Source organism: Ursus americanus, chromosome 10 (genome assembly GCF_024610735.1).
Source record: "Ursus americanus isolate L20-20 chromosome 10, mUrsAme1.1.p, whole genome shotgun sequence".
NCBI lineage: Eukaryota > Metazoa > Chordata > Mammalia > Carnivora > Ursidae > Ursus > Ursus americanus.
Window position 1 is genome coordinate 16134945 of NC_142136.1, and position 22830 is coordinate 16157774.

General features: G+C 38.6%; 1 protein-coding gene and 1 long non-coding RNA gene across 2 annotated transcripts in view; one reads left to right on the forward strand and one right to left on the reverse strand.

Annotated features, from left to right (window-relative positions):
* GPC6 (glypican 6) overlaps positions 1-22830 on the reverse strand; it is a 1044505-nt gene that overhangs the window by 491821 nt on the left and 529854 nt on the right. The gene's annotated exons all lie outside the window — the stretch shown is intronic.
* LOC148109334 (uncharacterized) lies at positions 15537-21531 on the forward strand. Its single transcript, XR_015725906.1, has 3 exons — positions 15537-15972; positions 17983-18114; positions 20655-21531. It is a non-coding gene; the product is annotated as an uncharacterized LOC148109334 (long non-coding RNA).

Below are 22830 nucleotides of genomic sequence, written 5' to 3' on the forward strand. Positions count from 1 at the left end.
TAACTGATACCTTTACATTATAATTAATATTATTTAAAATAAGAGGTTATCAATAGTAGCTGTACATTGTTGTTGTTAGAGGGTGGAATTTAAATGATAATGTTGTTTAACCGATGATATATGTGAGCAGCAATCGACTTGTTCTCAAAGTAAAACAACAAACAAAAAACTAACGATTTGGTTCAATTCCTTCCTCTTCCCCATTATCTACAGCCCACTAAGATCACCATTCTTTCTGACCCTATATATTTACAGACTGTGCTACACAACTGGGCACTTATATTTCTTTGTCAGCCTATATGCACATTTCCTCTCCTTGAGCAAATTCTGAGTAAGAAACTCAAGGGCCAATTTTCCCTCTTCACTTCTTCTGGCTCTCAGAATAGTAAAAACGTTGATGGTGTTTAGTTAACATCAGTTTATTAAAATACTCAACAAGATAACCTCTATGCTTGAACACAGTTTCCTCTTCAGAAACCAAAGTAACAGTTAACAACAGTCTTAGAGTAATTTATGATGACCTCTGATATTTTAAAGGGATTTCCATTTAAACCTTCTCTTTTCCTACTTTGCTTTGCATATCTTTCAAGGACCCTGCAAATGGCCTGAATCTTTCAGTTTGTTCTTTTTATTCAGAGATACAGAAAATTTCTAATTTCCAAGGATAAAAGTAATGTTACAATATCACTTGGCACATGCTGGCAAAACCACCACTTTATTACCCTCTAAAGTAGCTAAGACCTGATCAAATTATTCTGAATGGCATCTGCAAAAACCTTAAACCACCTATAGAATTCACAATGGGTTGACATAGCTGACTATTTCCAAATCTTTTGCAACATCTCTGATATTTTTATGGTTTGTCATCTCCCACAGAGTGCTTCTTTCAGCCCGTAGCTTTCTTTCTACACGAAAACTGGCTTCGATTCTCTCCTGCTGCTTATGAGTAAACCCCCCGGTGTGTTCACAATTTATTGTGATCTATTTTCCTCATTCCAATAAAGATAAATTTTACAGCCCCTCTTATAGTGACCAAAGTGAAGAAAGCCTTCAGAGTGATATTAGTGACAAGCGAAGTGCATTGCATACAGTTGGTACTACATACATGATATGTGACTGCAAATTGTTTATTATCCTGGCATTTTCGTATAGGAAATGCTGAAAAGAGCTTACGTCTAGGAAGAGGTAGCAAGAAGTGGCAATGAGAAAAAAAAAATGGTTACTGTTATTTTTCTTCAACTTCTACTTTTATTAAGTCCACAAAAATTTTTGCTTTGCCTAACTAAAATTTTTCTCTAAAATCATGCCGGAAGGAACCAGGAATGGAGGTTGGCTGAAGATGTATTAAGATGACCCATGACTGTGGTCAAGACTCAAAATCCAGATGGGGTTTTCTTCTCCAAGCTATTGGTTCCTTGTAATTTATGCTACAGCCACCTTGAACGTGTTGCAGCATTTCACACCTTTGTCCTTCCCAGTCCCATCTGCATGGAATAACCTTCCACACGTTGTCGACCTGGAAAACTCATCTCCATCCCTGCAAAATTAGTCCTGGCATCAGTGTGTATCTAGATTCTTTCCAAACATGCTCGCCAACTGTCCTCTTCACCATGGATGCAGAGTTTATCACTTACTCCTTGGTGTAAACTGCAAATATCTTTGTTACTCATGTTTCACTCATTTCCTTGTAGTCTCCTTATTTGTTTACAGTCCTATGTGTCTTATTAGGCAATTTTTGTAGCCAGGGTCCATGCCTCTCAGATCTTTCAATCTGCTCTGCCTATCACAGCACCTGAGACAAATTAAGTGTTCAGTTGATAGCATCTGCTGAATGTTAATGGTGCAGAGGACTTAAAAACATTTTTGAACATGCTGCTTTATCCTCAGCACAAATTGGGAATCAGAGAATTTTGCCTATACCCTCTCACCAATTCATATTCACCTGAGAAAGTATTCTGATTTAGACTCATATAGGTGGGAAGTTAAGTAAACTAGATTTTTAAAGATGGACTGTCTTAATAAAAGGTTTCACATTGTAAATTTACATAGATAACACAAATGAGACAAAGAGTATGTTGTCAAGCAGAATACATGAATGGGCTCATCATAATTAACTGGTATGAACACTGTGTAGTTTGTAATTAAAATGCATTATTTCTTATAAACATAAAGATTATATACAGAGGATATAGATGCTTCTTAAAAATTGAAAAAATGTCTGAACTAGTTAAAGCTTCTCTTTTCTTAGTATTGATAATCTACATATTAAAACCATTTTTAAGAGGTAATGCCAAAGGGCACCTGGGTGGCTCAGTCAGTTAAGCGTCCAACTCTTGATTTCAGTTCAGGTTCTGATCTCAGTATCCTGAGACTGAGCTCCGCGGGTGTTGGGCTTGCACTGGGCGTGGAGCCTGCTTAAGATTCCCTCTCTCCCTCTGCCACTCCCTGCCTCTAAAAAAAAAAAAAAAAAAGAAGAAGAAGAAGAAAAAGAAATGCCAAGAATATCCTCACTTGGGCCTTCTGTGGACTAAATTTTAACAATATAATTCAAATGGAAATATGTGAATATATCCTACAGGGGGAAAACAGTCATTTGCAACTTGAAGAACTGAAAGCATATTTAAAAACACACACACACACACACACATTTTCTCAAATCATGAGGTTTAACGTTATCTGTGAATAAATCAAACACTAGGACTGTGAGAGAAACAGAGGTACTGGAACCATAAACAAAGATTCAGAAATTTCCAAATGAGAAAGCTATTATTGCTCTTTCCAAAACTGCTCACTCAGTTTTTATGAGAAACAACTGAAAGGGATCTGTTTATCATCAGGAATATTTGCTAGGTCTCTATGGGTTTCAATGAATTATGTTTAATAGACTAGCTAAGGAATTAGATTATGATAATTTGGAAGAGACATCCCAACCTTTTCATGTAAGGTGTTCAAGAGTGATTTCTTCTTTATTTTCTTTGTTTTGTGGTTGTAATCAGATTCACAACATGAAGTGTCATTAGTCCCATATGATAATGATACTCCCACCATGATTTATGGAAAAGGCTAAGACAATTCTGACTTCTGACAATAGCTACAGTCCTTTTACCTTGTTCCCAATGAGCATGTTATTTTGTTTCATCAACTCCAGGAGATTTGTGAATTTCAATAACGTTCATATATAATACTTAAAAATCACCATGGCATAAGGACAATGATAACTTGAATTTGGAAAAATAAAATTATTTAAAAAAATGGGTTTCTCTTCCTTTCTGGAGATCCAGTAAGGAAATTCAGAAAACACATTCGCAGGTATCATTAGGTGTAATGTAATCACATCACATTAGCATGTTTCAGACTCTTGAGTGGAATCTGAGTTTGATCAGCTATGTTACTTCATGGAGATAAAATTATTGTCACAATGTAAAGCTAAAGGAATTGACTACCACAGGGGAAGGAAACAAATGGAGTACATGTGTTGAATATAGTAAAATTTCTAATTTCTACGTTTGCATTTCGATTGAAGATTTTAGGAGTGACAATGTAGTACTTAAGGCATTTTATAGAAAAGTCTATTAGAACAACTCATTCTGCATATAAAGAATTTGTTAAGGACCCTGCTTTTGCAAGCTTTACTCAGTGAATCAGGTATGAACTTTAACCTCTACAGAGTGTTTAAAAAGTAATAAAATATGCAGTGGAGAACAGTAAAATGAAAATGAGCAGATTGTTTTACATTATTTAGAAATGTAATGGTTCCCTTACCATAGTGGTGCTAAGACCTTATACACATCAACACAATTTAGTAAAAAGAAAAAAGTTACAAATGGAAAAGAGCACAGAAAAAGAAATAAGATGTCATAGAACCTATAGAATTATACTCCAGAAGACTGACTGCATTTTTAGAAGAATTCACATCATTTAAGTAGTTTATTCTTGGGCCACGTTTTAGGTTATAGATAACGCATATTTTCATTATTAATTACAAAGTCAGAAGAAGCAACAGATAATATAGACAAAACATTGTTAACATCTGTATTTCTCCAAAAATATTTGCAATGATCTGTTCAACTCTATTTTAAATTAGTACTTGAACCGCTGGAATTTATTTACATTATCTGCATAACTTTAAAAAAAGATGGAACTATCAACATTAGGAATCTGATTTTTTCTACCAAACTAAACTCTAAGAATAAACACAAAAGCAGTTATCTTCTGCCATAGGATATTAGCCAACTAGCAAGAGAGTGAAATATCCATCTAGGTTAGAAACTGGATGATAGTCATTCGTAAGATCCAACAGAGAAGAAATATAATTTTGAAGTCAACGCTCAGGGAACGATAAATGCGCAAGTAATGGCAGCACAGCCTGTTCTCATGTACAATCAATAAAAAAAACCCATGTGTACAAGAATTGAGAGTTTGTGAAAAAGAAATCTTCTCTCTCCAGTGGTTTTCAATTATTAATTGGACAGGTAGAGAGATGGATGAATAAAAATGTTTTCACCTTTAACTTTATCCTGCAGGACTCTGACTTAGGAAGAAATAGTTTTTTGTTTTTTGTTTTTTTGGAAATATTGGAAATAACTCATTAGCTCCTGAAATTTCCCAGGAGAAATCATGAAATTATTCAAAATATTTGTTTTGGCTTTAATTGACTGTCTAGAACAAAATCTTAAAGATTCTTTGGGAGGTGTCTAAAGAAAAGAATAGGAGTGTGATGTCTACTGAATTTCATTTATTTAAAGACCAAATCCTCTTTTACAAAATGGACAGTTCTCATTGTTCTTTAATTAGCAGGTTAGTACATGGGTTTCGTTAAAACTTTAGTGGGATTCAGCCCAAGAGGGCTCTCACTTGCAGTGTAGAAAGCAAGCATTTCCAAAGGGGGATGGTTCATATACTTAAAACCAGTAGAAAAAAACAAAACCCCATGATCTCCCTGCATTTATCATTGTTTGAACAAGTCTATATTGCAGGGCATCATGAGGCCAGAGTACAGATAAGGAAAGTATGACTCAAAGCAAATATAGGATTGTCCTATCCATAACATAGAAAATGACAGTTTTTAAAATTGACGTTGCTCTGGTAGGTTTTATCGCTGACCAGTCTGGAACATTTTTGTTTGTTTCATTTTTAAGTAAAACGTTAATATCACCTAATAGTTTTCATAGTAAGAACCTGCTTTTGTTTACAAACACCTTTTTTCATATCTCTCTCTTGTAAGATTTCTTATCATTCCTACTTGGCAAATGATATAACAGAGGTTCAAAACTCAGAAAACTCTACCAGGTAACAAGTGACGGAAGAGTAACCCCCCTGACTCATTCTATCTATACACGACAGCCAGTTGATCAAGTGATTTGATAAACTATACCCACCTGAATACTGATTTAACAAACTTCAATAGAAACATAAACCTCATTCTTCCAAGTTAGCAGAAGAGTCTTCCAATCTTCCTGAAAAGTTGCAGTCAGTGGAAACTCTCATAAAAGAAGAAAAAGGATTTCCATGAGAATATTTGCTTCCCTCTACCCCAGAGAGCCTGAGACATGTTCCTGAACACTCCCAGCTGACTTCATTTATGATCACTTTTCAGCCTAACTTTCTCCCCAACTCTTGGATGTCACCGTGCCCACTAACAAGGTGCTGTGCCCATTTTTCTAGGACACACATGCCAATCAAATGTGAGATTCAACAGAAAACATTGCAAAAGCCATCTCTTCAGCAGGGCACCCATTATCTTTGGCAGCAACATGCATTAACACCAAATACATCTTGAGGGCCAAAATTAAAATTATGAAACACTGAAGAAAATTCAGCATGGTAGCTATAAGGCTTGCATCAGAGCAATGGACAGGCTGAATTCTAGGAGGCCCATGGAAACCCATTAAGCATACAGGTATCCTACTGCTCAAAAATGTCTTTGGAATTCGAAGTGATTTAGGAAAACAGCAACAACCTAGCATTATAAGAGTAAACTGTGTCATCCTAAAATTAGAGGTGATCCCAATTAAAAGAGTGACAACCAGAAATAGTAGCTGGATAGATTGCAAAGCCACATTCGAAAAAACTTAGGGCATGCCTTAGAGCACAGTATGGCCTACAACTTTCAAATTAATTGCTAACGGATTGCTTGACCAGCCCTTTCTCACACGGATCTAAATGTCCAGGTGTGCATTCTTGAGTGTATACCTTAGTTTCTAGGTCTTATGCCTATGATCCCAATAATTGCTACACTGGAAATTTCACTCCTAATAAAGCATTTCATCTAGTCCAACCCCCTCACTTCACCAAGGAGGAAAGAAAAGAAGACATTCAGAAAACTAATTAGGATCAAAGTAAGAATTCAATCCCAGCTATCTCCTATCCTTGGTCTAGTGAGCTCTGAATTAACGTCAAGCTTTTTCCTCTTTACTTATCTTCTATGTTCTATTCCTATTGTGTTTATGATATGGCATGTTTTCGTGTTATCTATATATATAATAACACAGAATAAAACATTCATAGTGATAGTGACAGGTACTTTGTGCCTAATCAATAAATACCTACTAATTATTTATGCAGTTTTATTTTCTCAATGTCCAAACAGTGAATTTTCATATCGCCATTAAACTTTATGTTCCTGTTGACATTAAACCCATAACTGACAAAATAAAATGCAATAAGACAAAAGAGGCCTCAGGAGATGTGCTTGTCTTGATGGGCACCTGCATTCTTGTGACCCATGCATACCTCTGTCTTAGCACCGAGCAGTCTCTACTATTTGTCTGGTACCCACTTTGGAATGAAAGTTCTTTAAGGGCAGGGGTAGGTCTTATTCATCATTATACCCATTGCACCTGCCAAAGAGTTAGTGCCCAATAAATGTTTGCTGAATGAAGGGATGAATAAATGTATGAGCTGGTACATCCCATGGATTGCTAAAATGACCCCTGGCTAGCCCTACTGATTGCCTTTGTCATGCCTGGTTTGTTTTCAAAGACTTCTTATAGGAACTAAAGCATGTGAATAAGACCTTTCCTTCAATCCTTCATTCATGACAACAGCCTTCTTCTTCTTTTTTTTTTTTTTTTACTCGTGGGCATGAACTTAAGGCCTCTCAGAGGAAATTATTTTAATTACAGAAATCAGAACAGCTTAATTGTAAGTGTGCAATGTGAGCACTTTACAAAAGTGATTAGTTGCTTTTTTCTTTATTTCTTTCATTTCGCTTTAATAATTCTTATAACTCACAGCAAAAATATTCCCAAGATTTCAGTATTATGGCACATCTTTCTCTTCTAATCTTTTTTTTTTTTTTTTAATTTATTTGACAGAGAGAGAGACAGCCAGCGAGAGAGGGAACACAAGCAGGGGGAGTGGGAGAGGAAGAAACAGGCTCATAGCGGAGGAGCCTGATGTGGGGCTCGATCCCATAACGCTGGGATCATGCCCTGAGCCGAAGGCAGACGCTTAACAACTATGCCACCCAGGCGCCCCTTTCTCTTCTATTCTAAGACATAGAAGATTAAGAAAATCTACAATGTTGATGCCGGAAGACTATGAAACCACACTTTTTTCCACTACTAATTCCCTGAACTAAACTGTGATCATCTAGCCCCGGAGCTTCTGGATAGAAGAGTTGTAAGGCATGAAGGGAAAAGAGGAGTGAAAGAACAGTTGCTCCACTAACTATGGAAACGGTACAGATATCTATGTCTACATACAGATAGACGATACAGATATTTTGCAAATCTGGAATATGAATGAAGATTCATTACTCTTCAACAGATCTCAAGCTGCCACACCATCTAGGTGATAGCAAAGGGGATGCATGGCTTCTCAGCCCATCCTCAGTCATTATCCTTTCCGTTGTCTAAGGTGTCTTTCCAAATGAATGTCCCAACAAAAGGAGCTAAGCTCTCTTGGGTAGCCACATGCACCAAGTATTTAATTTGGGGGAGGGGTAGAATTCTAGAAGGACCTATATTACATCCTTTTCTAAAACCATCAGAAATTCAGGGCGCTATTTACAACAATGTGGGAGAGGATACGTAGATGGATATTATCCCTGCCTACTCTTCCGACCATGATGGGAATGAAAGAAAAGGAAAAAAGTAATATAACAGCAGTAATCATATTTCTTCAATATCTGTCATATCCGGACTGCAGTAGTGCTTGCTCTGACGAACACTGCAGATAGAACGGTTGTTCCTCTTTGGGCACTGAGCTACAATCTTCAGGTGGAGGAGGAGGTCCATCCCACAGGAAAATGTAAAAACTTCAAAGTAATGTATGTGCAAGTCCACAGGAACACAGTAAAAGCTTCATTTAGAGATTCTGAAATGAGGCTGAGCGAAAACAAACAAAACAAAAAACAAAACAAAAACCCCACAACCGGTTAGGTGATTAGGTGAAAGGAGTTTCCTAGAGACACAGGAAGTGATAATGAGCAGGTTTTAGTGAGTGTTGAATGAGATTAAGAGATGAGTTGATGGGGAGAGGAAGGCATGACGGGTAAGAAACATGGCAGAGAAACTGTCACACAAACTTTCATGTGGGGCAAAGCTGGAATACATTTGCTGGAATAAAACCAGGCGTTGAGTTGGGACTAATGATATAGGGCAGCAAGGTGAGTGTGCGATTGAGGTCTTGAAGGCTTGGCTGCCGACCTCGGACCTGTCAATCTCTTGTCATGAGAGGGATGGGGCGTTCAAGTCTGTTCCCAGCAGACCGCTAAGTGCTTAGTAAAACATTCCCAATTACTGGAGTAACTGATGAGCAATATACTGCTGGGATTTATGATCAGGACAGTGACCTCCTCAAAATGGCATGTGATGAAGTGTTCCTAGGATGCCCAGGAGAAGGTACAGAGCCTAAAAGCTGGGAGAGCTGCCCCAAGTGGACAATAGCCTGAAGGTGATCAGAGTTTAGATTTCAGAAACTGAGCCAGTTTCTGGAAAGGGAGAGACACACGGGACTACAACATGATTATGCAGCTCCAAATGATTAAGCTCAGTGCCTAATAAACTGCTTTGTAGGTTTGCTGAGTGTGGAAAAGGAAATGCAACCGTAGATGTTGCAATGAATGCAGAGTCTGAATGGGAGGTTGCAGCTAGACAGAAGTTACCTACAAACTTTCTCTCCCTTGGAAACACTGTGGCATATTTGTAACCTCTCAAATAGATTTTTGACTCAGCAGTGAAAAGTAGAGAGAAAATGACACTGCGTAGCTAAAATGATGGGATGCTGGCATTAAACTGCCTGCCCCCTGAAACTGAGTCAAAGCCGTGCTCAGAAAAACTGCTAACCTAATATTCTCCACTCTCCTGAGGGAAATGGTTTTAAATCTCCCAATAAATCAGTTTACATCTTCTAAATTAATTTAATGAATGGAATTATAAAATAAGTCTAAAGTCAGCTCTCCTGCACAATGGTATTCTGAACCCGGGGGAAAACCGCATGCCTCCACAACATGGCGGCTGCCACAGAACCAGCTTCTCCTGCCTGGTGGTCTGACCTTCCATATCGCAAAGGGAGACTCAATAACAAATCAAAGTTTTCAGAGTGGTGATGAACGTATCAATTCCACAATAGGAGATACTGAATAGGATCCCTCTTATGATAAGCTCTTCCCTGGCAGTGAAAGGCATTTGTGGAAGATGAAGGTCAACTCTGTCAACCTCCAGTGCATCACCTTACGCATCCAAATAGTCATTCACTAAAACTGTAATTTGCCAGTTTCTTTTAAAACCTGTGTGGTAAAACGTTTTATGAGAAATCTTAGCGAGCTAATACTTCATGGGCTTTGACTTGAAAAGTACCTTCCTTACTAAAAAAAAAATGTGGAAATACAGATCTGTCCGAATGCAAATCAGTCATGTGGTTTTGACTCATTTAATCCAGGGATGGGCCACCTTTATGAGTATTAAGGCCCCTTTTTAAGAGCCAAAAATTTCAGAGAGCCCCTTGTGATAATATGAGGACATTTATGTTGTTTACAACTGATGCTGACACCCACAGGTATCAGCCAACTCCTGCATTACTCTTTCTAATCCACCTCCCCACGGCAGATGGAAAGCCACAGATTAATCCATCCAGGATGATTTACAACCTTGCTGATGCTCATTATACTTATGGGCACTGGTCGTACCACATGCAAAACCTCTGGGGGACTGGCAAGGGCAAATCTCTCAACAGAGTGTCTGTTATTTATGTCAGAGTTCCAGGCAGGGCCCCAAATGCATTACGCAAGCACGGACCATTTCTCTATTTTCCTCATAACCGGAGGAACTATATCAATAATCCACCACAAGAGTTTAGACTTCCTGGTGTGAGTTCCTAAAATTCTTTGCCCTAAATAGGAGGATGATGCATTAAAACTATATATTTGCTTTGTCTGATGCCTTAGCCACTACCCACATGTGGCCCTTGAGCAGAGGAAATATGGCTAGTCCAAAAGTGTGATTTGTTATAAGTGCAAAACAGACATTTGAGGACTTATACAAGAACCATAAAATATCTCATTAACAATTTTTGTATTGATTACATATTTCAATGACCATGTTTGGGATACAACGGGTTAAAAATTTACCTTTAAAATTAGTTCCGCCTGTTTCTTTTTATCTTAGTGTACTTACAGGACATTTTAAATTACATTTGTGGTTCCCCATCACATTCGTTTTGGATAGCATTGCCATAGACCGAGGAGTTTTACATAAGGTGGCTGCATTCAGACAAAAACCTCAGCTCACGGGAGGCAATGCAGATTTATACCATGGGCTCTTTGCCATGTAGCCTCACGATCTTTATCTAATAAATGGGATCATAATCACACCTCTAGCTTAGGTTTAACATAAGAATTAAGTGACAATGTGTGAAAAGTACTTAGCCTAGTGGCTGGCATATACAATAACTGTTAGCTTCCATTTGCGTGAGACGGGAAGAGAATCTGATAATAGTGATGAAGTTATGATGACTTTGATGGGAAAAATTCTAGGTCTATGCTTGCTACTATGGTCCATTTTGGCAGGAATAAACTTACAGCTGTGTATGATAAGGATGTTCTTTAAGACGTTAAAAGGGGGATTCTTTAGTGACTCCAACACTAAGAATAGTAGAGTTTCTTCCTTAGCCATTGGCTTGTTTTTATTTGATTAAAGAATATGGTCTACCTCATACTGACAGTGAACAGAAGGCTTAAAGGAGGGCTGGCACATTCGAATCCCAATGAGTCAATAATTACAAGTGAAGTTTAGTTTTTTAAAAAATTTTAAACAGAGAAACTATTTGCCTATAAAATATTTAGAATATATATACTTCCAAAAAAAAATAAACTTCCTACCATTTTTTTCTTGAAACATGGTCCTATTTGTCTTTCACTTCTTCACTTTTAGTATAGGCACAGGTAGAGAGAAACAGTTCTCTATTATGAGAAAATCAGCCACACATTTTGACAGAAGGCAAGCAATACTGACTTCAGAATCAGGCCAACTACAGGAGTGATGAGATGGGCATCAAACTAAACCCTGAATGCTCCACTCAGTCTAAACATTCCTTAACTTGAGCCAGGTTTTGAGATCCAAAACACAGGGCCAGTTTAATGATATCTTCAGAAACTGTAGAAATCCACACTCTATGTCAACCCTCCCCATTTTAAAACATTATTTGAAATCTTAAAGAATCCATGCCAAATAAAACATGCCCATGAACCAGTTAGGACCAAGGTCCACAAGTCTGCAATCTGGCTTAAATCCAAGCTTTTGGCCCAATGGGGAAGATGGCCCAGAAGTTCTCAGAAACTTTTTCAGTCAGCCTCATTCCTGCCTCTGCTTTATGTTTATGCCTTTTCTCCTTTTTGAACAAAACAAAACAAAAAAACACAAATAAAGAAATAAAAACACTGCTTCTAAGCTCTCTGGAGTATATATATGTACCAGTCAGTAAATTTCAACAGTTAAATACACGATAAGGAAATCATGGAACTCGCAGGTATCTTGGCATTGCAGAGTGCAAAATGAGTACAGCTAAATCTGCACACGCATATAAACTACTTGAAACAGTGTTTCCTTTTCCCAGCAAGAATGTCCAGGGGGTGACTACTTGTGACAGGTCCCCAGATATATTGGTAGCAAACAAAGTCTTTAGGTTGTGAAAGAATTCTTTAAGGAATAAGAGGAATATTTAAAGAAATGTTATTGATGTGCGGAAATACTTCTGATGTTAAAGCCAAAAAGTAGTATCCAATAGGAATCATCCCACATGATTTGACAACATGTAATATAAAAATATATCAGAGGTACAAAAAGACCGGAAAAACAAACTGTTGACATTGATTATCTTTTAACCAATCTTTCACATTGCTTGGGTAGGGGGAATCCAGGATTATCTTATTGTCTTCTTCATGTTCTTCTGTGTTTTCCACATTGTATTTCTTTCTGGATGAGCGCCTATTGATTTTACAGTCAGAAACCAATATGCAAAAATGCATAAAATTATTTTACTAACTACCAATAAAAAATAAAGGTCTAGGTGATCTAAGCTAGGGTAAAAAATTTTTTTAAAAAACTTTCTTGGTATTTTGAGGGGCCAAAAAAAAAAAAAAAGTTCTATTTGACTTTGACTTGAGTGATTCATCAGAATATGTCATTCCCCCAATTCATTTGGTCCCATAATCACAACACAAGTGATAAACTATACATTGATCAAGAGGGAGAGCTGGAATAGCTGGGAGTTGGAAGTTTTACAATGTATTAAACAATTGGTATATTGGACTCTTGCTGAAGAAAGCGATCACTTTAACAATAAAAAAAAATCTGCACGAATAAAAAAGACTTTCAATCTGGATTCTATCTGCCCTCTTAGCCAAAATGTCAGGGTACTTTTTTCTCCATTCCAAAATAGGTATTTCTGGTATTTTATGGAAATAGTATCATAAATATTTTATATAGTTATCTTCTGTCTACAAATGCAGCAGGATATCATCAGGTTTGTCTTTTCAATAAAATGCTTTATTGCAAGTACAGTTAAATTCTCCTTGGCCCAGCCTCTCATTTGAGCACCAAAAGCCTAAGAAGAAAGGAATGGGGATGTCTGCAGAGTGCTTGGTTCTCTGTGATTGTTTAAAGCACTATAAAATCTTAGATTTCTTACTAACTGCTGTCCGTTTTCAACGAAAACCAGTCAAAATCAATGTTGCCTTATACCTAGATATACTTTTAGTAGGAAATGGGCTTTTAGAAAGCCAAGAGAAAATGAGGAAAGTTTTAACACCCATTATGTATCAGTTAATATATTTCTTTACGCCGAGACTCATATTCATAAGTACTATACGAATAGTACACAGAATAATAATTTTTCATAATATACTTATGAGTGCTTAAAATGTTGCATGAATGAATTTTTCTGATTGCAAAATCCTATCCAGAATGAACACAGAAAAGCCTTCCTTCCTGACTTGTTAAGACACTACACCCTGGAAAGGATGCAATTTCCATATAAAATCCTGCTATCTGCTGAGTATTAAATACGACACTGGCATTTTTGACACACAGCACATTCCTGCAAGGACAACAATGAATTTTTAAAAATCTGTTTATGCCAGCTGCTTAAGTGTCAACTGATGTGAACTTGGGATATCTATGGATTGAGGCTACAGTTTTACGTACATCTGAATGTCAAAGTCACCATTGCCCCATTACTGACACTGTGAACTGTCCATTTTCACTCTTGGCTCTCCGATTTAGACACAAGAAAATGTGGAGTTTCGGGGCGCCTGGGTGGCACAGTGGTTAAGCGCCTGCCTTCAGCTCAGGGTGTGATCCCGGCATTATGGGATCGAGCCCCATATCAGGCTCCTCTGCTATGAGCCTGCTTCTTCCTCTCCCACTCCCCCTGCTCGTGTTCCCTCTCTCGCTGGCTGTATCTATCTCTGTCGAATAAATAAGTAAAATCTTCAAAAAAAAAAAAAAAAAAAAGAAAGAAAATGTAGAGTTTCGACACTGTGTGGGATGATTGCTATTTTCCGAGCACCCGGGATGGATCCATTGCGTTTGGGCGATCACTCCTCAAGACGAAGAGGTAAAGTGCATATACACATGAAGGGGAATCACCCTTGCTTGTGATCACGAAGATAACAATGGAGAAAACTACAGCATGTAATAATATATCCCCCATCTTCTACACAGTCAAATATCTGCAGGACCTAATACCTCATTTTAAAAAAACAATACCAATATGTCATACTCTTTACGCAAGTCCTGCTTTACTCTGTCAGCACTATTAATGCAATCGATCTGTCAAGCTTTATTAAAATTCTTTTTCACGAGTATCTGGGCTCATAAACCTCTACAGTGCACTGAGAGTGCCTCGGAGAACGTCCTTGTGACACTGAATCTCTGAAGATGGGACAAGAAAAGAGAAACCCTCCAATCTTTTAAGTGCAGCCTATCAGAGCACACAGCCCGCGGTGCCCTGTCAGCACGCTGGGTGTGCTTTTGCATGTGTAAGTAATTACAACACGACTGTGGTTCAAATCTTGTTACACAGAACCTTCTCGTAGGAGAAGCGTAAATGCATTCGGAGATACATATTCAAGAACAGAGTCAGCGGTGACACTGGAATAAAGCATTAGGTCTGTTTTCCTTTACGAAACCATTTCAGAAGCAGCATTCTTTGAGTTACTGTACTAGAGTTTTGTCCTTGGGCCTTTTTTAGTTGTGTTGTACCTTAATTGGCGCATTTCACCAGTGGCCGTTCCCTATTAGTAACAAAGATGTCTGCCTGTAGCACACGTTTTCCACGGCCCCAGAGGAGTTCTCGGACTTTTGGGGCCAAGGCAGAGACAGTACATGTGTCAGTCAAAGCGGGTTTACAGGAGCCCAGGATGGTTGTGAACACAGAGAAGGCGCCCCAGGGGAAAAGGCTGGGTCAGGAAGCCGCAAAAAAGGGGTAAAGGGAAACTGCACACAGGAAGGAGAAAGCCTGGGCACACCAATAAAATCAAGCCAAATAGATTATTTTGTATTCTTAGCATTGTTCTAGAAGAGTACATCTCAGACTGACTATCTGAGGCTCAAATGATCTCGCCAGGCCTTGGCTGGTTGTTTGATTCTTCCCAGTATGTTCTGACTTGATACCTAATCCGATGGGCATAACTAAGATGCAGCTCAAACGAGGAGACTCACCAGGCGAGTTCAACGATAGTCAAGACAAAGTCTGCTGATGGTGTCTGGGATCCGGGGCAATGTGAAATAGCTATCAAGAGTTTTTAAATGCTTTCAATTTTTGTACTTATCTTATTACAAAACCATGTCAGCCTGCTCATGAGCGCCAGTCCAGGCACCATGCTTGGTTCAGCCTGTTTGAGAATGTGTAGTGTGGCAGAAGAGGTAACTTCTCAACCACTGAATAGCAGTCTGGTCACACCGCGCTTGCTAATTAGTAACATCCTAATGGCCAAATCCAAAGGTCTGTTTGCTCTGTGCCTCGCACGTGACCATCCGCAATATTTGATATCATTGATTACCCTCTTTCTTCAGATTCTGCTTCCCTTCCTTTCAGGACAATATGCTTTTCTGGCTCTTGTCTTGTGTCTTCTTTCTCTTTATCCTCTTTAAATCTTTACATGCTGTGATGTTTCCTCTGATCCTATTCCTTTCTTGCTCTAGCCAAATGTTACTATCCTTCGCCGACAAGCACGTACACGGTGGAGATTCTCAAACCAGTCAGCAGGCAGACAGCTGTTACTAAATGTGAACAGACTTTGTGCCAGGAGCTGTGCTCGCTGCTTCGGAGGGGGCCCGAGAAGACACACCACCTGTACACTTGCTGGTGTGTTTGTCTCTCCTGGCGTGCTCTGCACTCTGCTCCACCCGTGCGGACCTGCGTCTCATCCCTGTTTATCTGGGCAATTGCAACAGTTCCCGTCACTGCACCTGCCGTCAGCCTCACAATCCAGATGATCCCCGCCCCCCCATGGACCATCTTTTTAAAGTGAGTATCTGATCATATACTTGTCTTTTGAAAAATCACTGTTACCCCCTGCCTATGCCAAGTCCTTCACATTCCTGAACTTAAAATATGACCCAATTAATATGGTTCAAATCGACCTCCTGGCATCCTCTCCAAAACACCATGACATTTCATGATTTGTGCCTTTGAACTTGTTGGGCCCCTGGCAAGAAAGTCTTATATCCTTTCTCCCTCTGTAACACCTATTCATTCTTAAAGTCTAAATCTGACTATTACCTACTCTACAGTGCTTTTTCCAATTTCCCAAGACAAAGGGGGACGTGTATTTCTCTTGATTCTCATAGTGTTCTATACAGATCTCTGCCTTTATCCTTATTGTCTGCACCACACTTGAACATTGGATAGTCTTTGATTTCCTCAAGGACAATGCTACTCATTGTTATTTCCTGGTTCTTATAGAACAATGCCCGACACACAGTAAGTGCTCAGCGTGCCTGTGTCCCTCAAAAATACTAGAATGCTTCTAACCACACAAAGTTTTTTTTTTAATGATTCAGGCAAAATAGCCATGCACAAAATTGTTAGTGAAATAGTTTTTACTCAAGAGTTCAGTTTAGGTCTCCAGCTTAATCTCTAGCTATTCGTTGCTTTGTACATTATGCCCAGGGACTCCACGTGCTTACAGCTACCTGCTCACATCATTTGGTTTCATCTCTCTGCGCTTTTGCTTGCCATTGCCTCTGCGTACAGCACCCTTCACCCTGCCAGAGGCCCTCATCATCTGCCCAGTGCCCATGCGTCCTTCAACACGCCGTTCAGGCTTCTGTGCCCCTGAAAGACTCAAGGCACACGAGACGAAGCTACGTGCCTCTCCTTTCTGTTCCCAGGACCTTTACTGCATAATTCAGCATGCATTGATTCTGTGTGTGTCTCTCCCTCTTCCCAATTAGTACTTGCAAATACGTTAACTTCCTTGATGGTGGTATCTCAAGAACTTACCAATAGTACTTGACATATAATATACAATGAACAAGTGTTTATCGATGAGGGCGGAACTAAGTCTCCAAAACGGCTCCACTTTTACAAGAAGCCACATTTGGGTTATTACAACCACCCCATCTTGGACTGTAGAGGAGAGGAAGACTATACCTGTTAGGTACAGTAGAGGAAGAACGGTGGTTCCCAGACTTTTCCTAGCTATGTTGTATTTAGACAGAGTTAAGGAACTCGTTAACTTCTCCTTTCAATATGAATAAAACTTCACAATCAAATTCAACAGGGACAAAGGTGCTCATTTTAATGGAATTCCAATAGGTAGCATAATTTCAAAATAAAATAGCCTAACTTAGGCAGAGGTATTAGAAAGAGACACAAGCTACAAAAAGAACAAAAAGAAAGAATACACAAATAGTTTTTTAAAAAGATTTATTTATTTTAGAGAGACAAAGAGAGAGAGAGAGAGACGGGAAAGGCAGAGGCAGAAAGAGAAGGAGAGAGAGAATATTAAGCAGACTCCGGCTGAGTGCGGAGCCTGGCTTGGGGTTCCATCCCAGAACACTGAGATCAGGACTTGAGCCGAAACCAAGAGTCAGACGCTAAACCACCGACTGAGCCACCCAGGTGCCCCACAAAATAGCTTTTAATGCATTGGAAATAAATGGCTTCATTTTCCTCAATTTCTACTCTCTTCTTACCTCAACCATTTTTCAAATTTGTACACCTAAGCTACATATTTTGCAAGAGAACTTAAAATTAATGAGAAATTTTAACTGTTTTAATCAAAATGGTTTAAGTTTTTATTTAAATTCTAGTTAGTTAACATATAATGTAAAATTGGTCTCAGAAGGAGAATTCAGTGATTCATCACTTACATACAACACCCAGTGCTCATCACAGCACCTGCCCTCCTTAGTGCCAAAATCACCATTTAGCCCATCCTCCTGCCTACCTCCCCGCCTGCAACCCTCAGTATGTTCTCTATATTTAAGACTCTTAGGGCTTACCTTCCGCTTTTTTTTTTTTTTTTTATAGCTTCCTCTATGTACATCTGCTTTGTTTCTTATATTCCACATAGGAGTGGAATCAGATGGTATTTGTCTTTCTCTGACTGACGGACTGTGCTTAGCATCATACACTGTAGCTCCAGCCACATTGTTGCAAATGGTAAGATTTCATTTTTTGATGGCTGAGTAATATCTTATTGTATATATGGACCACCTCTTCTTTATCCATTCATCCGTTGACAGACACTTGGGCTCTTTCCATAGTTTGGTTATTGTTGATAATATTGCTATAAACATTGGGGTGCAGGTGCCCCTTTGAATCAATATTTTTGTATTCTTTGGGTAAATACCTAGGAGTGCAATTATGGTTGCAGGGAAGTTCTGTTTTTAACTTAAAAAAAAAAAAAGATTTATTTATTTATTTGGGCGGGGGGTTGCAGAGGGAGAGGGAGAGGGAGAGAGAAACCCAAGCAGACTTTGCATTGAGCCCAGAGCCTGGTGTGGGGTTTGATCTCATGACCCTGAGATCATGACCTGAGCAGAAACCAAGAGTTGGACACTTAAGTGACTGGGCCACCCAGGTTCTCCTCTATTTTTAACTTTTGAGGAACCTCCATACTATTTTCCAGAGTGGCTGCACAATTTTGCATTCCTACCAATAGTGTAAGAGGGGAACCCTTTCTCCACATCTTTGCCAACATCTGTTTCCTGTGTTATTATTTTTAGCCATTCTGACTATCTCATCATGGTTTTGATTTGTATTTCCCTGATGATGAGTGATGTTGAGCCTCTTTTCATGTGTCTGTGAGCCATCTGTATGTCTTCTTTGGAAAGATGTCTATTCATGTCTTCTGCCCATTTCTTAACTGGATTATTTATTTTTGGGGGTGCTGAGTTTGAAGGGTTCCTTTTTTTTTTTTTTTTTTTTGAGAGAGAGAGAGAGAGAGAGAGAGCCAGCCAGCCAGCCAGCCAGCCAGCAGGGGTGGGAGGACCAGAAGGAGACGGAGATAATCCCAAGCAAACTCCATGCTGAGCACAGAGCCCAACATAGAGCTCAATCCCACTACCCTGAGATCATGACCTGGGCTGAAATCAAGAGTCAGACACCCACCTGACTGAGCTACCCAGGTGCCCTGAGTTTGATAGGTTCTTCATAGATTTTGGATACTATCCCTTAATCAGAATGGCATTAGCAAATACCTCCTCCCATTCCATAGGCTGCCTTTTAGTTTTGTTGACTGTTTCCTTTGCTGTGCAAAAGCTTTTTATCTTGATGACGTCCCAGCAGTTCATTTTTGCTGCTTTTTCCCTTGCCTCTGGAGACGTGCCTAGTACGAACTTGCTACCGCTGAGTTCCAAGAGGTTGCTGCCTGTGATCTTCTCTAGGAGTTTGATGGATTCCTGCCTCACATTTATTTTTGTGTATGGTATAACAGAGTGGTCCAGTTTCATTCTTTTGCATGTAGCTGTCCAGTTTTCCCAACACCATTTGTTGAAGAGAGCATTTTTTTCCCACTGGATAGTCTTTCTGCTTTGTCGAAGATTAGTTGGCCATATAATTGTGGGTCTATTTCTGGGTTTTCTATTCTGTTCCATTGATCTATGTGTCTGTTTTTGTGTCAGTACCATACTGTCTCGATGACTACAGCTTTGTAATATAGCTTGAAGTCCAGAATTGTGATGCCTCCAGCTTTGCTTTTCCTTTTCAAGATTTGACTATTTGGGGTCTTTCGTGGTTCCACACAAATTTTAGGATAATTTGTTCTAGCTCTGTGAAAAGTGCTGGTGGCATTTTGATAGGGATAGTGTTAAATGTGTAGATTGATTTGGGTAGTACCAAAGCGTTTTATTTAAAATGGGACCGTCTCTCTTAATTGTCTAAATCCATCTGTAGTATCTAGCATGCTATTCTTGAGGGGAAATGGTTTTTTTTCTTCTTCTGACACCAGAACTTTCTTATATTATTGTGATTTTCAGGGCTTATCAAAGCACCTACATCATGGTAAAATTCATACATTTTTCAATGAATTACATTAATAAGCTATTTTCATTGTAATGGCTCCTAGTATTAGTATTTTGTTACTATTTTTATCATGAAATTATTTATTTATCAACTGCAAAGTACTTTCCAAATATAATGTCCACACCACCATCATAAAAGCAGCAAGCATGTATTATTTATGCTGACTTAAAAGTTGTAAACATAGAAGCATTATTGATAATTTCAAAAGGCTTACCTATTCTTCCTAACATTGTAAATTACTGAAGTAACCTACATTGAATAATCATCAATTACAGAAGATAATACACTAACCACCGAAGAACTATAAAAAGGTTTCATTCACCTAAGACCTTTCTGTGGTCCTTTTCATTTTTGGATGACTCCACAGAAGTTAACTCCAATTAGAAGATCGCCATAAAAGGCACAAGACAAATGAGTCAGGTGATAGCTACAACAGGTGGTCTTACTTTGTATCTTAAATTCTTTCCCAAAAGCTAACAGCTAAATAGAATACCATTTCTCTTGTCAATTAGATCCATGGTAAATTCTTCAGAATGGTTTTCCATTGTGATCAGAGAATGCTCTCAATGGATGTATTTCAGAGTCTTCATTCCATCAAATTTGATGACAAATTTTTTCAGCCTTATAGTCCATCAACCACATTTATTGAAATTGACTCTCTGTTTATTGCTTTCTAGGCATTGCATTGTTAATGCAAAGCTGTTTACTCAGGTGGATGAACCAGCTAAGAGGCTCTTCATGCAAAAACAACAGTCTGTGTAGCAGACATGGCAGGTGTCTACTGATGAAAATATTCTGGTCTTTCTAAAGACTAAAAGCCAGACTTTCTTTTCAAAGTCATGACCCACAAGAAGGAAGGACTTTAGGTAGATGGATGGATGTATAGGTGGATAGTTAGATACACAGACAGACAGACAGAAAAAAGATACATGACAATCTTTGGCAATAGAGTTAAGTTCTCCGGATCTCAGCTCTACTATCTACCCAACTGTCTGGAGTGAATCGCTGAAATGACTTGCATAGTTGATGTAGTTGTATTGACATAATTTACAGTGTTTACTCATAGAAGTCACTTTTATTAAAGCAGAAAGATAGGAAAGTCATGTCTTCTTTGTTTAAATGGCATCAAGATGGCCCAGCGAAGACACGACAGTCATTTCTACATTTGCCTTCATGATAAATAGTTGAAACTTGGTCAAAGCAGACAAGCTGTTCACACCTCTTTATGCAGGCCTCTGTCTGTGCTTCACAGTGTCTCACAAGCTGGCATCCATGTTTCCAGTCCCGAATGGATATATATAAGGTTATGAGAGTGGTGTTTTAATAAAGGGACAATGCTAAAGAATAGTCTAGATTCTTTCTCTCAAGGCTGCTACGTTATCAAAATTTGCTTTTATCTTCATTTGAGGGCTTTACCTTCCATGCCTACCTGATACCACTCAGCACAATATGGGGCATAGAAAGTGAACAGTTAACAAGTCAGAGACAGCAGTAAATCTGATAAACTAATGAGGGTAGCTCGGAGACTTGATCATATCTGTGCAGATGAAGAGAATCAGAGAGGAACAATGGCAAAGTCTTTCCCCACTTGAATCTTTTTCATTAAAATGGTTTTAAATCCACTCCTGACCGCACATATAGCCCAGAGCTTAAGAAACAGTATGTTATCAATAACTTTAGAAACCCCTGTATATCACTCCTTTATAATATCTCCAAACTTAACCCCCAAAGGTAATGACCATCTGGTGTTCGTGTCTCCGGTTTAAAAATTTTTTCTCATATATATTTCTATTCCCAAATACTGCATTGCTTCATTTTATGTTATTTGAACTTTATATACATATTGTACATATGCTTTGGTGATTTTTTCTCTCAAAATGAGGTTCCTGTGATTCATCCACTAGTGTGGCTACAGTTCACTTATTTTCAATGCCCCATAGGATTTTACGGTGAAAAGAGATCAAGATGTATGCAGGTGGGACGTTTATGATCTTCTTACTTCTCATGTTATTGCAAATAGTGCTGCTGTTAACATTCGTTTGCCTATCCACCTGTACACACATGCACATGCCTACCTGGTCCACTCCAGGGGTCGAACTGCAGTTCCGGGATATGCACTTTTTCAACAGGTATTTTCCAATTGTTACTCAACGTGTTCATGTCATTTATACTTCCACCAGTAAAGTATGCAAGTTACCAAATCTCCTTACTTTGTCAACACTTGGCCCTCGGAAAAAATAGTCATTCAAAGAGAAAATGAATCCTGGCTAACTGAACCAGACACTCACTCCAGAATCATTTAACACTTCTAAGAACCAGAGCTCCAGTTACAGTTACTTAAAATTACCTCCATTTAGTGCCTAGAAGAAGACAAGGTTTTTATCTATAAGGTGGCAAGGATAAATTTAAAAAGTAATTGTGTTGATACCTACAAAGTATTTCTCCATTTTTCTGGTAAGAAAATTCCCTATGATATCATGTCAAAACATTTGTGTCAAATGGCTGTGTTTTACCAAAGAGATAAATTTTCCAGTCAAAACAATTAATTAGAAGCTATTAATGACATCTTCCCCAAGATTTAAGAAGCCACTGGAAGAGAAAAGAGAAACTGAAAGAAAAAAGTATTCCCCAAACCAAGATGCAGGAGATAACCTAGTTTGTTGATCTCCATTCGGGAGTTCTGCCTTGAATTCCTTCCCTCTTCCGCAATCGTTTCACCAACTCTAAATCATTCAAGTAACAGACCACAGGGAGACTTCAGATTTATGAAGGGCTTAAACCTCCAACACCATTCTTGCTTCTCCTCTTAATATATTTAGCCCTCATAATATTTTATTCTTATTACAAAAAAAT